Raw genomic sequence first — 18,613 nt, forward strand, 5'->3', positions numbered from 1 at the left:
TCTTGTGAAAATGGAAAAGTTAGTAATAATGGGGAAATGGTCAGCAGACAATTTCCATATAAAAGTTGGGGATGTGGTGCAGATGGCACTACCTCCTTGCATGAAGGGGAAAAAACTGGACTGAACTTTTCTCTAAAACCTTTGTATAAAAGTGTGACCAAAAACAGAACCTAGGTTCTTCCTTCACAGTAATTGCATGTGTCCTGGCAAAGATTTTACTATTAAGAAATCTTTAAGAAAAAACCAAGTTGCTCTATCTAGGAATAAGGGCTATGTGGCACCCTGAAACAGGATGCAACCTAAGTCTAAAAAAACAGGTTCCTTAAAAATAAAGGAAGCAGGTAACGCAAGCCTAAGCCCCCTGCTTAAACACTGGGAATCGTGAAGTTGTGGGTGGTGCCAAGCAAGGAACCTAGTCCTTCCCCCCAAGGTAGAGCCCCCATCTTCAGGGAACCTTTATGGGATCCCTCCCTCCGACAGAGGCCTGGCGCGTCTCCGCTGGGCTTCCGTCTGCCTTCCTTGAGGATAGGAGCCCCTGAGGCAGGAGGGTAAGAAGCCCAGGCTCCTGGGGGGAGCTGAGGGAGAGGCGGGAGGAAGAGAAAGAAGGAAGGAAGCGAGCGAAGAGCCGCGGTGCTGCCGGGCGGCGGGAGGGGCCTGAGCCAGCGGCGCAGTGTTGGGGCTCTCCTCTGTTCTCCTCCCCGCGCCAGAGCTAGAAGGAGGAAGGGAGCGAAGAGGCCGGCTGACGGGTTTTTGCACTGAGCTCCGGGGAGACTGACTGACTGGCTGGCGTAGACTCCGAGGAAGGGACTCGTCGCTCTCCAACCAGAGAGGCCGGGCTGGCGGGGAAAGGCAGAAGCCCAGCGTTTGGAGTTTGCAGGCAGAGGCGGCTGCGATCCTGCGGGAGATCGGTCTGGCGCCTCGTTGGTAGCTCCTGCAGCGCGTAGGTGCAAGTGGGCTGGAGTGAGGACGCCGCCGAGCTAAGCGGGAGTGAGACCAGTGGCCGCCCGCCCGCCCGCCGCAATTCCCTCCTCCTGCTGCGCCTGCCTGAAGCGTCTTTGCCTCCTGGAACTGCGTCGCCTGCGGCAAGCTCGGAGTTGCTGGAGGTAGGTAGAATCAGGGGTTGTTGGCCCGCTTTTAGAAGGTCTCCCCCTCCCATCTTTTTTTGCCTTTCACCAGAGCCCGCCTGGCATGGCATGACACGGCACGCCACACAGGAGCTGTTGGGGTTGCAGCTCTTGTGGAGGCTTGGCGCCAAGGTGAGTGGGGAGTCGGAGTGGAAAAGGTGGGAGCTGTGTGGCAGTCGGATTCGGAGTCCTAGGGGCTGGACGGAGGAGCACCCGGAAAGGCTCTTTTGCCCCCCCCCCCCCGTTTCCTTTCTTGCTCGGTATCCGGATTGAACAGGTGGAGCGTCGCGATGTAGCAGTTGGCAGTGCTGTCTTTTGTTATCCTTAGTTTTTTCTTTCTCTCTTCCACCCCTCTTGGTTGGAAATGATACCAAACAAGAGATCAGTAAGAGTTAGAAAATGGGGCTGTAATTGATTCTGTTTTTAAAACGGAATGCAGGTTTCTCCCCCCTCACCACCTTTTTTCCCCCTCCCCAAATTGGACAGTCTTGCAGGTGCCAGAAACCTGCCTTTGCTGCTGGCTGGTGGCAGAGGCAGCTGATGATTACAGAGTTCAGGGAAGTTGTTGAGATGGGTGGTTTCACGTCAGACAGTAAAATCAATGCTCTGGAACAGTCATTACTGCACTTAACACAAGCCTCAATTTGTACTACAGCAGCAAAACCTCCTGAACAGACCCCAAAGAAACCTCATGCTGAGTGTGTAGGTGTCCTTACTAGGCAAGAACACTGCAGTTCTTGGCTGCCTGCATACATCTATGGCATTTAACATGTTCTCATCTACTCCCTGTTTAGTTTTGCTTGCTAGTAACTGAAGCATCTTGTGATGGAGAACAGCAGCAGTTAGACCTGTATTAACATTTCAACAGAGCTAGGCCATTTTAACCCCCCCCCCCGCCCCCCAGTTTCTTGCTCTCCATCTCTGGAATTTCTTTGGCTAATTTCAAGGATAGAGGAATTCCCCCCCCACCCCCCGAAATAATACAGCAGCAGATTGGATTTCTATGTGCATTTGCTCTGTTACCTAATAAGATCAAACTAAGGCAACTGAATCTCTCTTGTACGCCAGTCATGAATGAACATGCTAGTCTGGGAGATTATTTGTAGGTTAGTACTTTTAGGATTTGGATAACATGATTTAAATGGATGTACAAATATACTTTTTCTAAGTAAAGAGTACCTGCTAAGTATAATTGCTTTACGTAAATAATAGAGAGATGCCTCAAACTCTCTGATGCAAGAGAAAGTATTAAATTTATTTATTTATTGAATTATGTCGGAATATGCAAAAGGTGCTTCCTGTGACACTTCAATGAATGTGTTCCTCTAAAACTGAAGATGTTCAGGATATGGCGGGAGTGGGGGAGGGTAGACAACAGGGGGAAAATAGGCCCAAACAGTGGAAGTCTGCTATAGTACAGGGGGCTGGTGCTGATGGGAGTTGTAGGCAGAAAACATCTGGAGAGCTACTGTTGGCTACTCCTGCAGGGGGGTGTTTTCATGAGTGGCTTTCTCTGGGCAAGAGGGCAGGGCCACAAATAAGATTGTGCTTGGTTGCATAGTGAAATAGTTATATAGTCAAGCTTTTATAACATTTAATTTTGCTTCATGATGTTCCTGAAAGAAGCTTTTGACTCAGTATATGTGGTTTGCCTTGTATTATCACAAGGTTGTTTGCTTAAAATAGCATTGCTTCCTGGAACCAAAAGGTATTGCAGTGCTTTATGTAGTCAGTGCAGGGGAGAGTTTTCTCTTTCACTGTATGCAAAACATGCTTTTGTATATTTGCTGTGCTTATCTTTGTCTTAAATTTTTTTCCATAGAAGTGTTGGTGCATTAGGTCACCTGAACAAAATTTCAGGTGGCTCATTTTACCTCCTGGGGAAAAAAATGGGAATGGGCTTGGGAAGTGTGAGAAACATATTTTAAACTGATGATTTTGAAGAGTGCCTCTATAAATTTACAGCTAAGCTATATGAAATCCCTCATAACTTCTACCAGTGATCAGCAGTCCATCCCTTTCTCTTTCCATTCATGCAAATATAGGAAGCTTTGCTCATAATCTCTCATTTAATCACCAATACTGAAGATCTGATGAGTTCATACACTTTACAGATATTTTGCTTACTTGGATTATGAAGTATGCTTTCACTGCCCCCCCTCCATTTGCTAAGGCCAATCTGCATTTTCTCATTTGATGAGAGAGCCATTACCTGTCTCATAGACAGAGAGACTTGAGTTCTTAGGCTTTCCATGGGTTTATTATGTGATCTTAGTAACTGTCTCTCAGTCTTGATTTCCCATCCCTAAACAGGGTGGTTAATTGGCTACAAACAAACAAAAATCAATCTGGTGTGTTCCTGTGCCTTTAACAGCAGCTTGATCTGAAGGAATCAACAGCTGAAACTTTCATAGCATGACCCACAACTCACATTGCTGGTGAAGCTTCTGTTATAGTAAAAACCGTATCCATAAAATACGCAGAGCAGTGACCTAACAGGGATCTTGTAAAGGTGAATGTGAATATTATTACAACATTTTGCAAATCAAAGTAATATCTAAGAAGAGGTTCAGGGTAAAGTAGTATCTGCTTAGTTATTGAAAAATGTGGGGAAAGAGCAACTTTCTCCCTTTCAGATAGATCCAGGTGGGCAACTGTGTTGGTCTGAAGTAGTAGAACAAAGCATAAGACTTACAAACTTTTATTCAGAATGTAAGCTTCCGTGTGCATGCACACTTCTTCAGACGGTACCTCATTCCCCATCTGAGGAAGTGTATATGCACATGAAAGCTTACATTCTGAATAAAAGTTTGTTGGTCTTAAAGGTACTACTTGACTCCTGCTTCGTTTCCCCCCTTTCAGTTATATGTAAGAATGACTACTATGCCTAACCTTCTAGTATCCCTAAATTTGGACTATTTTCTCAAAACCACTGCTATAAATAGTAACTGATATATTTCCCATTTTATAATAATAATAATAATACTTTTTATTTATATCCCGCCCTCCCCACCATTTGTAACTAAATAGAAAAATGTAGTATTACATGTTATAAACTACAGACATTCTCATTTTCAGTCAATGGGTTTGCATCTTCCAGAATTAAAAGTTGCTACTTCAACTACTTGAAGATACAGTTAATCACTGAATGTCCCAGATGGAACATCTGGCAGTGACAATAAGAGAGAATACTGGGACACAGTGCTCTTGTGGCTGTTAAGATGTGCCATTGCCATCCAGCCAGTGTGTTGTGATTTGTGTTTAATACTAGGAGAGAGTTTAAAGTATAGACTAATTCACTTTAAATATATACTGTGCTATTGTTCAGGAACCTAAGGCATTGTCATTGAGATTTTGTCCTTTGTAAATTAATTTTAAGTGTTCTGAACTGGATGGCCTGGGATAGCCCGATCTCCTCATATCTCAGAAGCTATGCAAGGTTGGCCCTGCTTAGTACTTGAATTGGAGACTACAAGGAAGTCCAGGGTCGCTACCCAGAGGCAGGCAATGGCAAACCACCTTTGTTAGACTTTTTCTTTGAAAACCCCTATGGGCTCCCCATAAGTCGATTGTGACTTGACAGCCAAATTAAGCTTATTTAAAAAAATTACGTACACATAAGGAACCAGTTCTGATACAGTCTTATACCTACTTAAAGCCAAGGTGAATGTGGCTCCAAACACCCAACATAAAGGGGGTCTGCTTAGAATGGTCCACCCATGGAGGCTGATGAATCCTACTAGATTCCAGAATGCTATGGGGGATTTTAGGATCCCAAACACATGCCAGCTGAGACTTCAGTGGGGGTGTTGAACGTGAAACTCCTTGAAGCCGTTGACAAGGTTGCCCTTCTATAATCACTTCCACCCCTAGTTTACTGGCCCACTAGTTTACCAACCAACTTGGTGACTTGAAATGGGCTGGAAGATTTCTACAAAGATGTTGGTAGAAAACCAAATTATGCTATTGGAAGACCTATGAAGTGATGGTGATGGCGGCAAAGAGCTGATTCAGCTCTGCTATAGTAGCATCATCTAGTTCACATCCTTCCTGATTATTCATGGTAGCTCTGCAACCATGCAAAAATCTGTTGATGCAAAAATCTGGACCTTTATTGTACCAAGAAGAAACAGTTACGGTATACCTTTGCCAAGAATGTTCTGTGATCTGGATGACAGTTATAGTACAGGCCACCAGAAGACAGGACTAATACACCCCGTGGTCTATTCATAGATCATTTTATGCCAGTTTCTGTGATGGATATCAACAAGATCCTAGGGTCCTAGGATCAGCAAAGGCCACTTCTTGCACTCTGGATCCTTGCCCATCCTGGCTGCTAGCATCATGTAAGGATAGCATCAGTAAACCCTCAGTATCTGTTATAAATCAGTCACTAACTAAAGGCACTTGGAGGCAGTTATCCATCTGCTACTTTAAAAACCTTCCCCAAGGAAACAAAATGATGTGGCAAATTATTGTCCAGTCTCTAACATGATCTTTCTTGGCAAAGTGATTGAGAGAACCGTGGTGGACCAACTCCAGTGATAAAGATGGACTATAAATAATGTAAATAAATAAAATATAATATGCATAGACCTGAGTAATTCTGTATAGGATTCCTTAACTAGACAATTATTGGCTGAGAATACATAGTTTATGCCTTAATGCTTAAAAAATTATATTAGGCATATTTTAAATCTCAAACTATGTCTTCCTCAACCACTCCTTTATATATATATATATATTTATTAATAGGGCACAGTTGCTACAATAGCAAAATAATATTGAGAAGATCACTTGTGCCTTTCAGTTTATACATTTATCCAATGGGATTAATTGGATTATTAATAGACACTGGTATATTATTTCACATTTGTCAGGATATCAGTCTTTACCTAATATTAGTCTTAGAAGATGCAGGAATATTAAAAAAAAACCCATGCTTGTAATGGCAGATGTGCAAAATAAGATCAATGAAGGCATAGGAGTGAAAGGAAATAATTGTTGCGGCTACCCTAAAGTATGCAAATACATGATGAAGGGAGAGAGCTTTCAGGATCCCAACAAAAACATTCATATTCAGTTCTCTTTTTTTGCTTCCTGCTCCACAAAACAGATACACAAGGTATGTCCTTGTGGCCTGTTATATATAGAAGAAGACTGCAGATTTATACCTCGCCCTTCTCTCTGAATCAGAGACTCAGAGCGGCTTACAGTCTCCCATATCTTCTCCCCCCACAACAGACACCCTGTGAGGTGGGTGGGGCTGAGAGGGCTCTCACAGCGGCTGCCCTTTCAAGGACAACTCCTGTGATAGCTATGGCTAACTCAAGGCCATTCCAGCAGTGCAAATGGAGGAATGGGGAATCAAACCCGATTCTCCCAGATAAGAGTCCGCACACTTAACCACTACTACACCAAACTGGCTCTCTGTTAATAATCCAATTAATCCCATTGGATAAATGTATAAACTGAAAGGCACTAGTGATCTTTTCAGTATTATTTCGCTATTAGTATTGTAATATCAACTTGTGCAATTAGAACACGGATTTTAGAACACCAGAATCCATCATCAAACCCAAGAAGCCTCAGAGGTCAAACACTATATGGCACTGGGCCATACAGCAGAGGACCTTACATTTTGTGTGATTTATACAGACAGGGCCAAACCACATAGGACAGAAAATGTTTCCGAGATTTTACTCCAGAAAGAGACTGAATTTATTTTTAAATTGTGTTCATGTCCCATTTGTCTTGAACCAACATTTAGATTTTTATTCATTTATTTGAATGAGACCTTGTGGAATAGAGAGGTTGACCTTTATTTGATAAAACACACCTGTTGGTCATTTGGGAAATGGATCTTTAACTGGAGATGGAGGGGCTTGAAATTGACAGGAAACTGGAGTAAGGATTTTATATGTTTCCATCTTGTTTGCTGGTTTCAAGTGGGCATATGGTCATGTCAATATCATTATTTCTATTTTTAGTTACAGCAACAAAAGCCAACCACATTGATAAAGTCTATGAAATGCACTAGTCATCTCGACACACATGGGTGGCTTTTTGCTGTTACTTTTGTGCTAGTCTACAACTAGAAATCTGCTGCTTAGATAGTTTTGAACCATCCTGTTGAATTTTCATATTTTGTGGTTCTCATATTTCCGGTTCTCATGGATATTGGCATTTTGTTTGTACTGTATTACCACTTATGGTGTCTGTACCTTTAAATTTTGTTAAGCACCTGCAAATATATTCATTTGAGTCGTCAGTGTACAGGGAAAAGAAAAAATGTGAATTGGATATAGTTATGAGAGAAGCTTTAAAACAGTTTTACTTTCAAACCTTGTTTCATTTTCTTGAAAGATAACTTGAGTAAATTGAGGAATGATTTATATATCCTTGGGTATTGTCTGCCATGAAGTAGATCAAAGAACCAAACTTGATTTAATGTAGTGGATAGTTTTCCATGCCATCCTGCAAAGCAATTTCTGCTTCAGCCACAGAAGAAATATCTAACATTGCAGTGTGCAGTTTCTCTGGTCTAAGACCATTGAAAGCCTTAAGCAAAAACAGAATTTAATGCTGTGTTGAGTTGCAATACCAGTCACTTAGACATTAATAACTAGTGGTACAACTCCTGGTCATAGTTTAACAAATACAAATTAGAATGTTGCTGAGCAAAGAAAATTCTTTGGTAGCTGAACAAAGTCAGTATGTTTCAAAAAAATTGTATCTAAGTATGAGAAAGGAATGTTCTTCTTGCATTCGTTGGCTACGTTCCACACAATTTCCAGCCACATAGCTTATGTTTATTGGTTACACATTTACTTCAAAATAATTTCTCTACCTTGGCTCATTCTTGAATTTACTTATGTGATCAAAGAATATATCTGGGACAGGGTCCATAAATGAACAGAGCCCCTGAAATGTGCCAGGGGTTTGGAGGAGGGGCCACTTATTACCACTTTGCATTAAGGTAACTGTAAAAACCTGAAGACAGGGCTTTGGAAGCCTTCATAGCTCTTAGCAAAAATTGGTGACCATAATCCAATATGGGACTGTTGATTGTTTTGGGGACCTGATGTTGTAAACAAGCCTTGAAGCTAACTTTGTATAGCATAATTTGAATCAAAATGCTCTCTCATGTTGTCTCAACTTGCATTTTACATAGCTGCACACTGCATAGGGTTTTTAAAAATATTTCTCATGAGTCCATGTTGATCTAGGTACTAGCATGCTTCAGTCTGCAGCCCCTCATTCAGCTTCACCTCATGCCATATATATAAACATACCCTGCAATTTCTGTACTCATTATAATTAGATAAGAGAAATTAATAGCTTTTGCTTAGCTACAAGATTGGATGCATGATTTGGCAGCCAGCTGAGAATATCCATTAAAAGTTGTATCATCTGTATTTACAGAGTTTTTATTTTACTAAATTTTAAATATGTACTATGATATCCATTATGGTTGTATTGTTGATTTATTATGCTTAATTTTTTTTTAAAAAAAACCCTCAAGATATATAACAAATACAAATTGGTATGAGGCCCATAGAAAGATGAGGGATGATATGGGTGGAGCAGAGTCTTTTTTGTCAGTGTAGTAGAGGGACAATTCAGAACTACTATTGCACCTAAAATACCTGCTTTGAGAAACTCCTAAATCTTTTCTGACAGTTTTTTCTGACAGAGGAAAAAGGAAACTCATGGTGCTATCTGGGGACTGCTAAGAGGACAGGTGATGATGTTACCTTCTCTGTTAATGGCTTGGTTAGGTTACTGTGTGGATCTTCATTGTAATGGATGCTCCCAAGTGGAGTGAGATCTAATGTTAGTGTCTTACAAACTTTAGTCATTCATTTTGGCCTGGGTGTAAGGGATACCAGTGAGTCCCTGAACAAAGACTGATTGGGGAAGGCAGTAGCTTTCTCATGGGAAGCTGATTGTCTCATCAGGAGACAAACTTAATTGCATATATGTCTGGTCATGATTCAGTGGTTAGGTACAATATGGAGTCTTGTGGCACCTCTGGCTGCTTAGGACCCCAGCATCTTAGGGAGCTTCAGGGACCATGGGTCTCAGCAGTGAAGGGTCTGTGGATAACGAATACAGGATTGTTTCTTTATACCTCATGCAAAAAAAGGAATTTTTCATTTATTTTTAAATGGAAGGAGGATTAGAAGAACTAGTGCTCCAATCCTAAACAAATTTATTCAACAGTAGGCCCAATTTAATTTAAGTAATACACTTCTAAGTAAGGACAGCTAGGATTGCATTCCTGTGTTACACCTGGGAGTAATCCCTGTTGTACAAAGTAAGACTTCTTACTTGAGCATGTACTGCTACAGCTGTATGCTTCACATCTTATTTAGTGGTACATGCATGCTGTGAGTTGTATGTGTGTGTGCTATATGTATGTACATATGCTATAAGTATATTAGGCTGTAAGGTTTATAACCATGTTACTGCTTGTGAAACTTGATACATATATTACAGACACCAGTGGCTTTCTGTTGAGTTTAGCCAACATGTTTATTGCTTTGCCAGATTGTGATGGATAAAGGGTCATATACTAATTACCTAGGAGATATTTTTGACTTTAACTTTTCAGGTTGGAGTTTGAAGAGTGTTTGTGCAAGTTTTCCATGCCAAAGTTATAGAAACGATAGTTCCTACAAAGCATTGGGGTACCAGTGATGCTGAGTTTAAAATTTGCAGACACTTCCTTCAATGTGTGACAATGTGCATAGTCCTTAACATTGTTGTTGTCAATGTCAGATGTGTATTTCATTTGCTGCAGAGATATGGCTTCTGAAAGAGAATATGGCTCTCAGGAGGGGATGGTAGACTTTATCTTCGGTGCTGAGTGTCAGCTAAAATAAATTAAAAATAGAACATCTGTAACACTTGCAGATATTCAGTACTGAGATAGTGACATAACTATCTGGCAGTGACATAATTGGCAGTGACATAATTGCACACAGCTAATTACATGTTGGAAATGAGCTACCTATAGTTACCTCAGATAGTAGGCCCCATATCAAAAGGTACTTGAAGGTACTAATTAAGCTTGATAGATTTTTTGGTAAAATAGATCATTTACTCCATTCTAACATACGATGTACAAGAATAATTCTTCTAATTATTTAAAGTTTTAAACATTTGCTTTTTGGAATATGGACTGTGCACACAGTACTTTGGTTTGGCTTCTCTGTATTTTTGTGTTGGGTTGAAGACTTAACAGTAACATGAAAATACATCTTGTGTTGCATAAATACCAATCACTACTAATGCAGTCCTAAAGAGAACTAAAGAAAGGCAGTCCCATGTACAGTGCATTACAACAATCTAATCTAGATGTACCCAGGACATGTACCACAGCAGCTGGATTTTTTTCTGCCCAGAAAAGGCAGACAGCTGGCTAACCAGTGATTTTTTAACTAGTGATCCAACTCCTGACCATAGTTATGCAAGTATAATTTCCCAAAAGTGTTTCAGTACACTAACTGTGAAGAAAAGGCTGTATGTATGTCTAAGGACTTGAGCCTTTCAACTGGAATAATCCACAACATAAGTTACTTTTCTAAAAAAAAATACTTTATTAAATCTAATCCAATACAAAGGGAGCATAGGGAAAATAAATAAGAAAAATATAAATCTAACATACAAGGATCCAACTTAGACCATTGTATGCATATAACAAAACAATTTACAAAAACAGTACATGATGTGCTAGGTATTAAGAATTGAGAAATAGTCTATAATTCATTTTTTAAGGCAAAACATTTCCCCCCCCAAAGAATTCCAAAACCGGGGCCCAAAGCAAATCATAATCTATAGCCAAATCAGTATCATTATCGAAGAAAGCGTTATCCATTGTCTTTCCCATTACATACTGATCCCATAACTTATCATAACTTCAGTTGTGGGGGTATGTGGGTGTTTCCAATTTTTAGCAGTCATCATCTTAACCAGTATTGTTAAGATTAAAGATTTCTGATCTTTACTCACCAATTTATCAGACCAGATATCAAATAAAAGAAATTTAAAAGCCACTGTTAAAAAGAAATGTTACTTTAAGGAAGCCTTGTGTTTTGTTACCTTTTCTCTACATTTCATGTATTGTGCTCTTAAAGTGCGGATGTTATAAGTTATTTGGAATTCATGTTCCAAGTACAACTGCAGTGTGCTGGTTTGTTGGAATTGTGTAGATACTCTGAAAAAAACCTTGGTCCCTTGCTTGTGCTGTTGTATCTCCTTGCCATAGACAAAGATTAGAAATTGGGTACTGTGTCATGAATGAAGCACTTGAAACAGTGTGTTGAGCTGACATTATATTACTTGGTTCTCTCTGTTCTCTAGCTCCAATATCCAAGGCCTCTCCCAACAAGCAGAAAATAGTTCAACTTGCACTTTAGAATTTGCCACATACAGTATAGCGAGGAAAATATATTAAAAACTGAAGAGTAATGCTTAGTTTTAGAATCTTTGAAAATACATGGGGCTGAAATTGTTAAACATTTTAAAGAGGTACAATATTTTAGCACCCCCAATTTAGTTCTTGTGTATTTTCCTTTTGATAGAAGTATCTTCTGTTTGAATACTTACAGTTACAATTTAATGTAATGGGTAGAACATGTATATATTGGTTGGATCTCACCTAAATTTATTGTAGGAGTTAAGATTTCTACCCATAGACCATGACTTTGTCATAGGCTTCCCAACCCCCCCCCCCCCCGCCCTGGTGGGGGACCCCTGAATTTGCAGCCTCCTCCCCCGCTCTGAAAAAATCTGATAGTAGGAGGGGGGAAACGGCGCCAATTTTGGTGCGCCGCCGCTGCCACAGCAGCAGCAACACCAGCGCCGCCGCCCCAGGCACAGGCGCAGCTGCTGCCCGCCACCGCCGCAGCCTGAGCTAAAGGCTGCCTGAGGAGAGCGGCAGAAGGTCTCCTCTCCCTCCGTCCCACCAGGCCCCACTTGGTGGGCCTCAGCCAGAGGCCTCTTCCTTCGTTGGGGCCTGGTGGGACAGAGGGAGAGGAGACCTGCCGCTCTCCTCAGGCAGCCTTTAGCTCAGGCCACGGCGGCGGCAGACAGCAGTTGCGCCTGTGCCTGGGCCGGCGGCGCTGGTGTTGTTGCTGTGGCGGCGGCAGCAGCGCGGAGCCCCACCCTCCCCACGGAAGCCCACCACCGAGCGGCCAGGCGGAAGGAGGCGGCGGAGGAGGAGGAGGACGGGAGGCACTGGTGAAGCCCGGATCTGGAGGGGGGGTGGGCTCCACCTACTTCTTGGTGCCAACGTAAGAGGAGAGGAGAAGAGAAGCGGGGAGGGGAGAGGGCCCACCTACTTCCAGAGTCAGCTCAGGCCAGGCAGACATAGCCCCGGCGCAGCACCTGAGGTTTCCTCCAGTGGCACAGAGAGAGTCTGGAAGCTAAGAGAGCTCCCCCCCCCCACACAGGCTGTTGTGTCCCCCGTTTGTTCTCAGCCTCTTCGTGCTCCCGGCTGCCCTGGGGTAGGTTTGTGTAGTTAACCAGCCCGCTGAGCAGAGAGGAAACCATGGGGCTGGTGTCCATCTCCTCCTGGAAGGCACAAGAAGGAGAGGTGAGGCTTAAGAAACGGCTCCTGTCCAGCCACGCCCTTGCCCCCCTATAGGGTTGCCAATCCCCAGGTGCGGGCAGGGGACCCCCCCTCCCGGTTTGGAGACCCCCCCCCACTTCAGGGTCATCAGAAAGCGGGGGAGGGGGGAGGGAAATGTCTTCTGGGCATTCATTATTCCCTATGGGGATTTATTCCCATAGAAAATCATGGAGAATTGATCTGTGGGTATCTGGGACTCTGGGGGGGCTGTTTTTTGGGGTAGAGGCACCAAATTTTCAGTATAGCATCTAGTGCCTCCCCCCAAAATACCCCCCCAAGTTTCAAAAAGATTGGACCAGGGGGTCCAATTCTATGCGCCCCAAAAGAAGGTGCCCCATCCATCATTATTTCCTATGGAAAGAATGAATTGAAAAGGTGTGCCGCCCCTTTAAATGCGATGGCCAGAACTCTCTTGGAGTTCATTTATGCTTGTCACACCCTTGCTCCTGGCTCCGCCTCCAATGTCTCCTGGCTCCACCCCCAAAGTCCCCAGATATTTCTTGAATTGGACTTGGCAACCCTACTTTGTCACCTAGTCCCACACACTGCAGCTCTAAATGCCCCAGAAATTTTATCTCTAGGAGAGTTGGAAGGCTAATGCAGGAGTGAAGAATCAGCAAAATGCAAGCTGCTTTGCTCAGTGAGATTTGACCCCATTGTCTGTATTTTGTGTTACACTAGTAAACTCTAAATTGCATTTTTCCTTATATGAACAGTAGCAAGCAAAGGAAAGTGAAAGAATTAAAACAGCATTGCTGGAATATTTACTTCCACTATTGTCTGCTTGAAGACATATTATTTAGGAGAGATACATTTTTAAAGTTTCTGACTCTTACTGCAAGACAGAAACGGATCTCTCAATATTTCCACCACATAATGAAGAAACTAGTAGAGAATGATGATATTGGATTTATATCCTGCCATAGTTCTCTGATAGTTATGCAAGTAGTGATCCACCCTCTCATCCCAATCACCCATAGTTTTGTTTTCATTACTGCTTAGGTGTTGTATCCACAGCTGTGAATGTTGTGCATGCATGTCAAATAAGGACTACTCTCAGCAGTGTGCCTAGAATTGTACCCGCTGAAAACTAACTACTTTAATGCAACTTTGGGCTGATAGGTCAGTGTTATGTGCAGCAACTACTCTATCACCTACTGGTTTGAGGGAGCTGATTGTTCAAGCTGTTTGGACCAATTCAAATGCTTCTAATTTGTACAATTATGCTGTTTTTTCATATGATTAGACTTTTCCATGGTTATTGTGCTACACCTACTGCCACTTCTGATTTTTTTTTTTAAAAAAGGCACATAGTAAAAGGGGGGGATTCATTTGAGATATTAAAGTTGAGACTTACAACTTAGTACCTCTGTGTTCCTTTAGTCATGCCTGCTCATGAATCCATGCAAATCTTGTAATCATGTTTCAGATAGATGCTGCAAGCTATACAGGTACAAAAACCTGGTGATGCGGGCTACCCATTTGGACGTTTTAAAGGATGTAACCAACTGGCCGGCACAAAGAAGAGACAACCTTTCAGAGACACCCTGCTTTAAAGGGGTTGTTCAAGTTATCATACAACCACAATGGAGGGAGGGGGTTCCTTTTGTGCTGGGAAGTGAATTAGAAGCAGCCTCAAACTGCAGTGACCGTGCTATGCTCAACATGGTGCAGTGCTCACAGTGCATTTCATCAGCAACATAGAGGTAATCCAATCCTGGTGTTTATGTGTAAACAAATGAGTTCAAAAAGCTTGCCTGGTGTTGCTGTTCAAGTCAAAGATTTCAGCATGCCTAGTAGGTAATGGAGGGCTAGAAGAGTGCTTTACATCCCTGACTTCCTTAATTGCCAGTGCTATCCTAATGCTGACCATGACAGAATGTTTTAATCTAGGATTTCAACTGTATTTCTCCAAACCAGATGTTATACCACTGAGTGGACATCCACTGCCATTGGGGGCCAGCCTGGCATGCTGGGCAGATGGAAAGGAAGACAAATTTCGACTCCACCTGACTTCACCTTATATAAGGCTGATGTGTGAGAACCAGTTTGGTGTAGTGGTTAAGGGCGCTAATCTGGGAGAACCGAGTGTGATTCCCCATTCCTCCATATGCAGCTGCTGCTGCGACCTCGAGTAAGACACAACTTCTCATAGAACTGTTCTCTCAAGAGCAGTTCTCAAAAAAGCTCTCTCAGCCCTACATACCTCACAGATTGTTGTGGGAAGGGAAAGGAGATTGTAAGCTGCTCTGAGATGAGTGGGGTATAAATCCATTCTCCTTCATCTTCTATTGTCTGAAGAGGCCAGACGATGGAAGATTGTTGAAGGAGATGATTGATTCTAGAGGTTGCCTTATGTGGTACAGAAATAAAAAATGCTATTCCAGTCTCATTTAATTATGTTTTGTAGGGAATAATAAAATGAGCTAAGGATGATGACTAAGTTCATCAGCAAAACAGGCATACGATGAATGTACATGCATTGGGTGTTAATTATTTTAACTGAGTACGTATGCTTTAAATGAGTATTTTCTAGAAATGCAAAACCATGTCTTAATAGATAACAGCTTATCTATAAATAGCTCTTGAATGTGCCATTACTTTGGCAGTTTTTCCTCAAAGATTATTTTAGCAATAGCTGTAAGATATTTTAGGATCTGTTTCTCAAAGAAGGTTGTCAGTGACTTGATATTAAGAACTGTTTGTCCCAGCCCTTATACCTTGTACTTGATTCTTCATTATACTCCTTTTTGCTTATAAATACTATGGATTGGTTTCAAACTTCTGTGAGAGGAGATGCTTTCATCTTAGCCTCATTCTGTTTTATGCTCCTCTTCACCCTCCCCATCAAACTTTTGGAGATACCTGGGAAGGTAGAATGCTCTGGAGAAGGACTTAACTGAGAAGAGAAATAAATGAAAATGTCCCCTGTTTTTGCATGAGAAGGCTGGACTTAGAATGATTCATGCTGTGTCACATCTCACATTGTTCCCAAAGATCTCTGACCATAGAAGTTATTTTTAGGACCTTGAAAGACTGGAGAAAGAAGGAGAAGGCAGCTATGTCACCTTCCATGAAGTCCACTCTGCTCATGGAAGATTGAAAGCAACTCAGCTGGTTTTCTTTTACTGATCTGAGGCTTCTGTTAACTGAGGTTTTCAAATTGTTGCTTCATTAAATAGCTATTACTAGGCAAATGTATGGAAGTAAACTGATGTGATAGAAGTGTAAAAACTCAAGTTTCTTTGGTACATTTCTTCCAGTGTTTATCTGTCAGCTGAACACCTTTTGGCCCATGTTTGCATTAGTTGTTTGGTGTATTTAGCCTTTAGGGTCCATATTGTTATTATTGATGTCTACTGTCTGTATAATCAGTATTCAAAAACAGAGGAACTGATACGTGCAAAGTTTCGTTCTGTGCTAATTTACATTTGTTTTAAAGAGGGGTATGTCTGTCTTTACGGTTAAAAAAAAATCTAAGCACCGTTAGCCCAGAAGGATTTGCTTGTAGAAATATCATCAATTCTATCTTCAGGAGCAAAAGACTAGATGCCAAAAGCAGCCCTGCACCGTTCCCAAAAGGTGATCTGGGCTTCTTCTGGTTTATCTAAGTAGCTCAATCCAGTTTTAAAATAAGTAATGGAAAGCATGCGCAAAGAAGCAGCCTGCTTACTGTTCAATTACACTTTTGCCATGCAGTTAACTAACCTATAGGATATTTCTCTTCTTTTGAACTTGATGCCTTGTAAACAGCATGCAAGTTTACCTGCAGTGAAGACACTTCATAAAGGTTCCTGCTGTACTTTTCTGGTATGCATGGGCATATTCTGTTTGTCTTTGTACTACTTTTACTGCTCAGTCCTGAACCCAGCCTGAATCATGTTTACTTGGAAGTATATGAAAATTATTTTCTACTAAATTCGCCTAGGGTTACAGCTTTATTCTCCTATGATATTTAATTGGCCACAAAAGAAATACAAAATACCAACATGGATAAAACAGGTAGGATTTTTCAATCCAATAATATTAGTCTTTCAGAGAAAACCCAACAGACCTTTGTTATTTTCATGAGTGGATGTGTATCGCTCTATATCTCCTCCAGCTATTCTCCATAGCATTTAAAAGGAATTTTGCTGTATGCTTAGAAAAGAACAAACTTTCTTACTAGCCATTCAAACTCAGAATTAGGTTGCCTTGTGCTAGTTGCCAAAAATTCAGGAACTCGACTAAGCTATTTAGTATGTAGTAGTGGGCTGATGGAGGTGCCATGTGTTATGTTATGTATTGTACATATAATCTGGATGACTCTAAATATTGCTTAGGTAAGGATGGCAATTAGTTTTCTGTTTGAAAATTTAAAGCCCTGGCCCCAACCTGGAGGAACTCTCTGCCTACTACCATCTGGGCCCTGCAGGGTCTGAGGCAGAGATGTTCTGCCAGGCTTTTGGTTCAGGACAGCTATGTTTTCCATATGTCTGGCACCCTTCTTTATTATTTCCACCTTTTTTGCCCTCTTCCACACACCCTCCTGAACCTGTGAATGTAGCTGGGAGTCAGAATTGGGGTTATTTATTTATTCACCATTGGATTGTTATAATGTTCTGTAACTTACTTTTAATTGGTTTTTGTTGTTGTTGTTGTCTTATATATGTTGTACATCGTCCAGAGGCCTGCAGAAGCAGGGATTGGGTGATTTATAAATGAAATTAACAACAACAATAATATTTCGAGGTGGTGTTATGCAAATCAGGTAGGCACAAGCCCCCTTGTTATGGACGTAATATTGCTGCATGCTGCCTTAACTCTGGTCTGTTCAGTCTTTAATCTTATATATGTCATGATAGTCATTTAGTTGTGGTGCACTGGGCAGTATGATCACAGACTGTCTACACCTCCATTCCTAACAGCAGAAGAATACTAGTCTTACAGACAGGCGGGGCCGGTCCGCCTATTAGGCAACCTTAGGCAGTCACCTTGGGCAGTGGCCCTCAGTGATGCCCAATTTGGCACCCCCATGTGAATTGCGGGGTGGGACCAGCACAGCACAGCACCGCCCACCCAGCCCCACTCGAGTGCGTTGAGCCCATGGCTGGCCACTCCACCCACCCAGGTAAGGATCTTCCTGCCCATGCCTCTTGGAGACCCTGAGAGACACATGTGGCAAGCCTTTCTCCTGCTTTTGCGCCCCTGGGTTGTCATGGGTGCTGGGGGCCCTGCAGAAGAAACCGAGCCTGCAGAAGAAACTGTGCCCCTGCCACCTGCACCAGTGCCCCTGCCTCCTGCTGGAGAAGATCCAAGCCCCCCTGCCTCGCCCTCTCGGGTGGCTCGTGTGTGTGACTGCCTTCGTCAGGACCTCAGGGATCGGAGAAGGGCGGCACGCTCACGAGCAAGACGCTCCCTGAGCCCTGAGTTTTGAAAGGATTCTGGCCCTTCTAGGAGTGAGGGTGCTTGAGTCCCAGCAGGATCCTGGCTGCCCTCTGAGCCAGCAATTAGCCCAAATGGGCAACAGACAGGCTATATAGCTGTAGGCTTTGAGAGAAGGCTTTGTGGAAGCAACTAGTCATCTACCTGACGTTCTGGCATCCACTCTGGCTTTTGACTTTGGACCCCCTGACCTTGGCTTGACTTCTGGACCCCCTGACTACGGCTTCTGAACCTCTGACCTACGATACCTGGACAACGATTTGGCTTTGGCACCTTGGACACTCTTGCTCACTGGTTACAGACCTTGGACTGCCCCTGGACTTCGCCTGGCCTGGCCCCAGCTCGTGACATGGGTTCAGTTTGGAATTTAGAACCCTGTATGGTTTTGTAAGGTTTCCCAATTTAAAGAATTCTTGAAGTACATTTA

The 18,613-nt window shown here is 42.4% G+C and overlaps 1 protein-coding gene across 1 annotated transcript in view; it reads left to right on the forward strand.

Moving 5' to 3' along the window:
• The first annotated feature begins 626 nt into the window (after positions 1-626).
• Positions 627-18,613, forward strand: part of PIP5K1B (phosphatidylinositol-4-phosphate 5-kinase type 1 beta) — a 150,857-nt gene continuing 132,870 nt past the window's right edge. The window contains exon 1 of the mRNA XM_060237430.1: positions 627-1,103. The gene's annotated coding sequence lies outside the window, so the exon portion shown is untranslated. The remainder of the gene's footprint in view (positions 1,104-18,613) is intronic.

Source organism: Heteronotia binoei, chromosome 4, assembly GCF_032191835.1.
Source record: "Heteronotia binoei isolate CCM8104 ecotype False Entrance Well chromosome 4, APGP_CSIRO_Hbin_v1, whole genome shotgun sequence".
Lineage (NCBI taxonomy): Eukaryota > Metazoa > Chordata > Lepidosauria > Squamata > Gekkonidae > Heteronotia > Heteronotia binoei.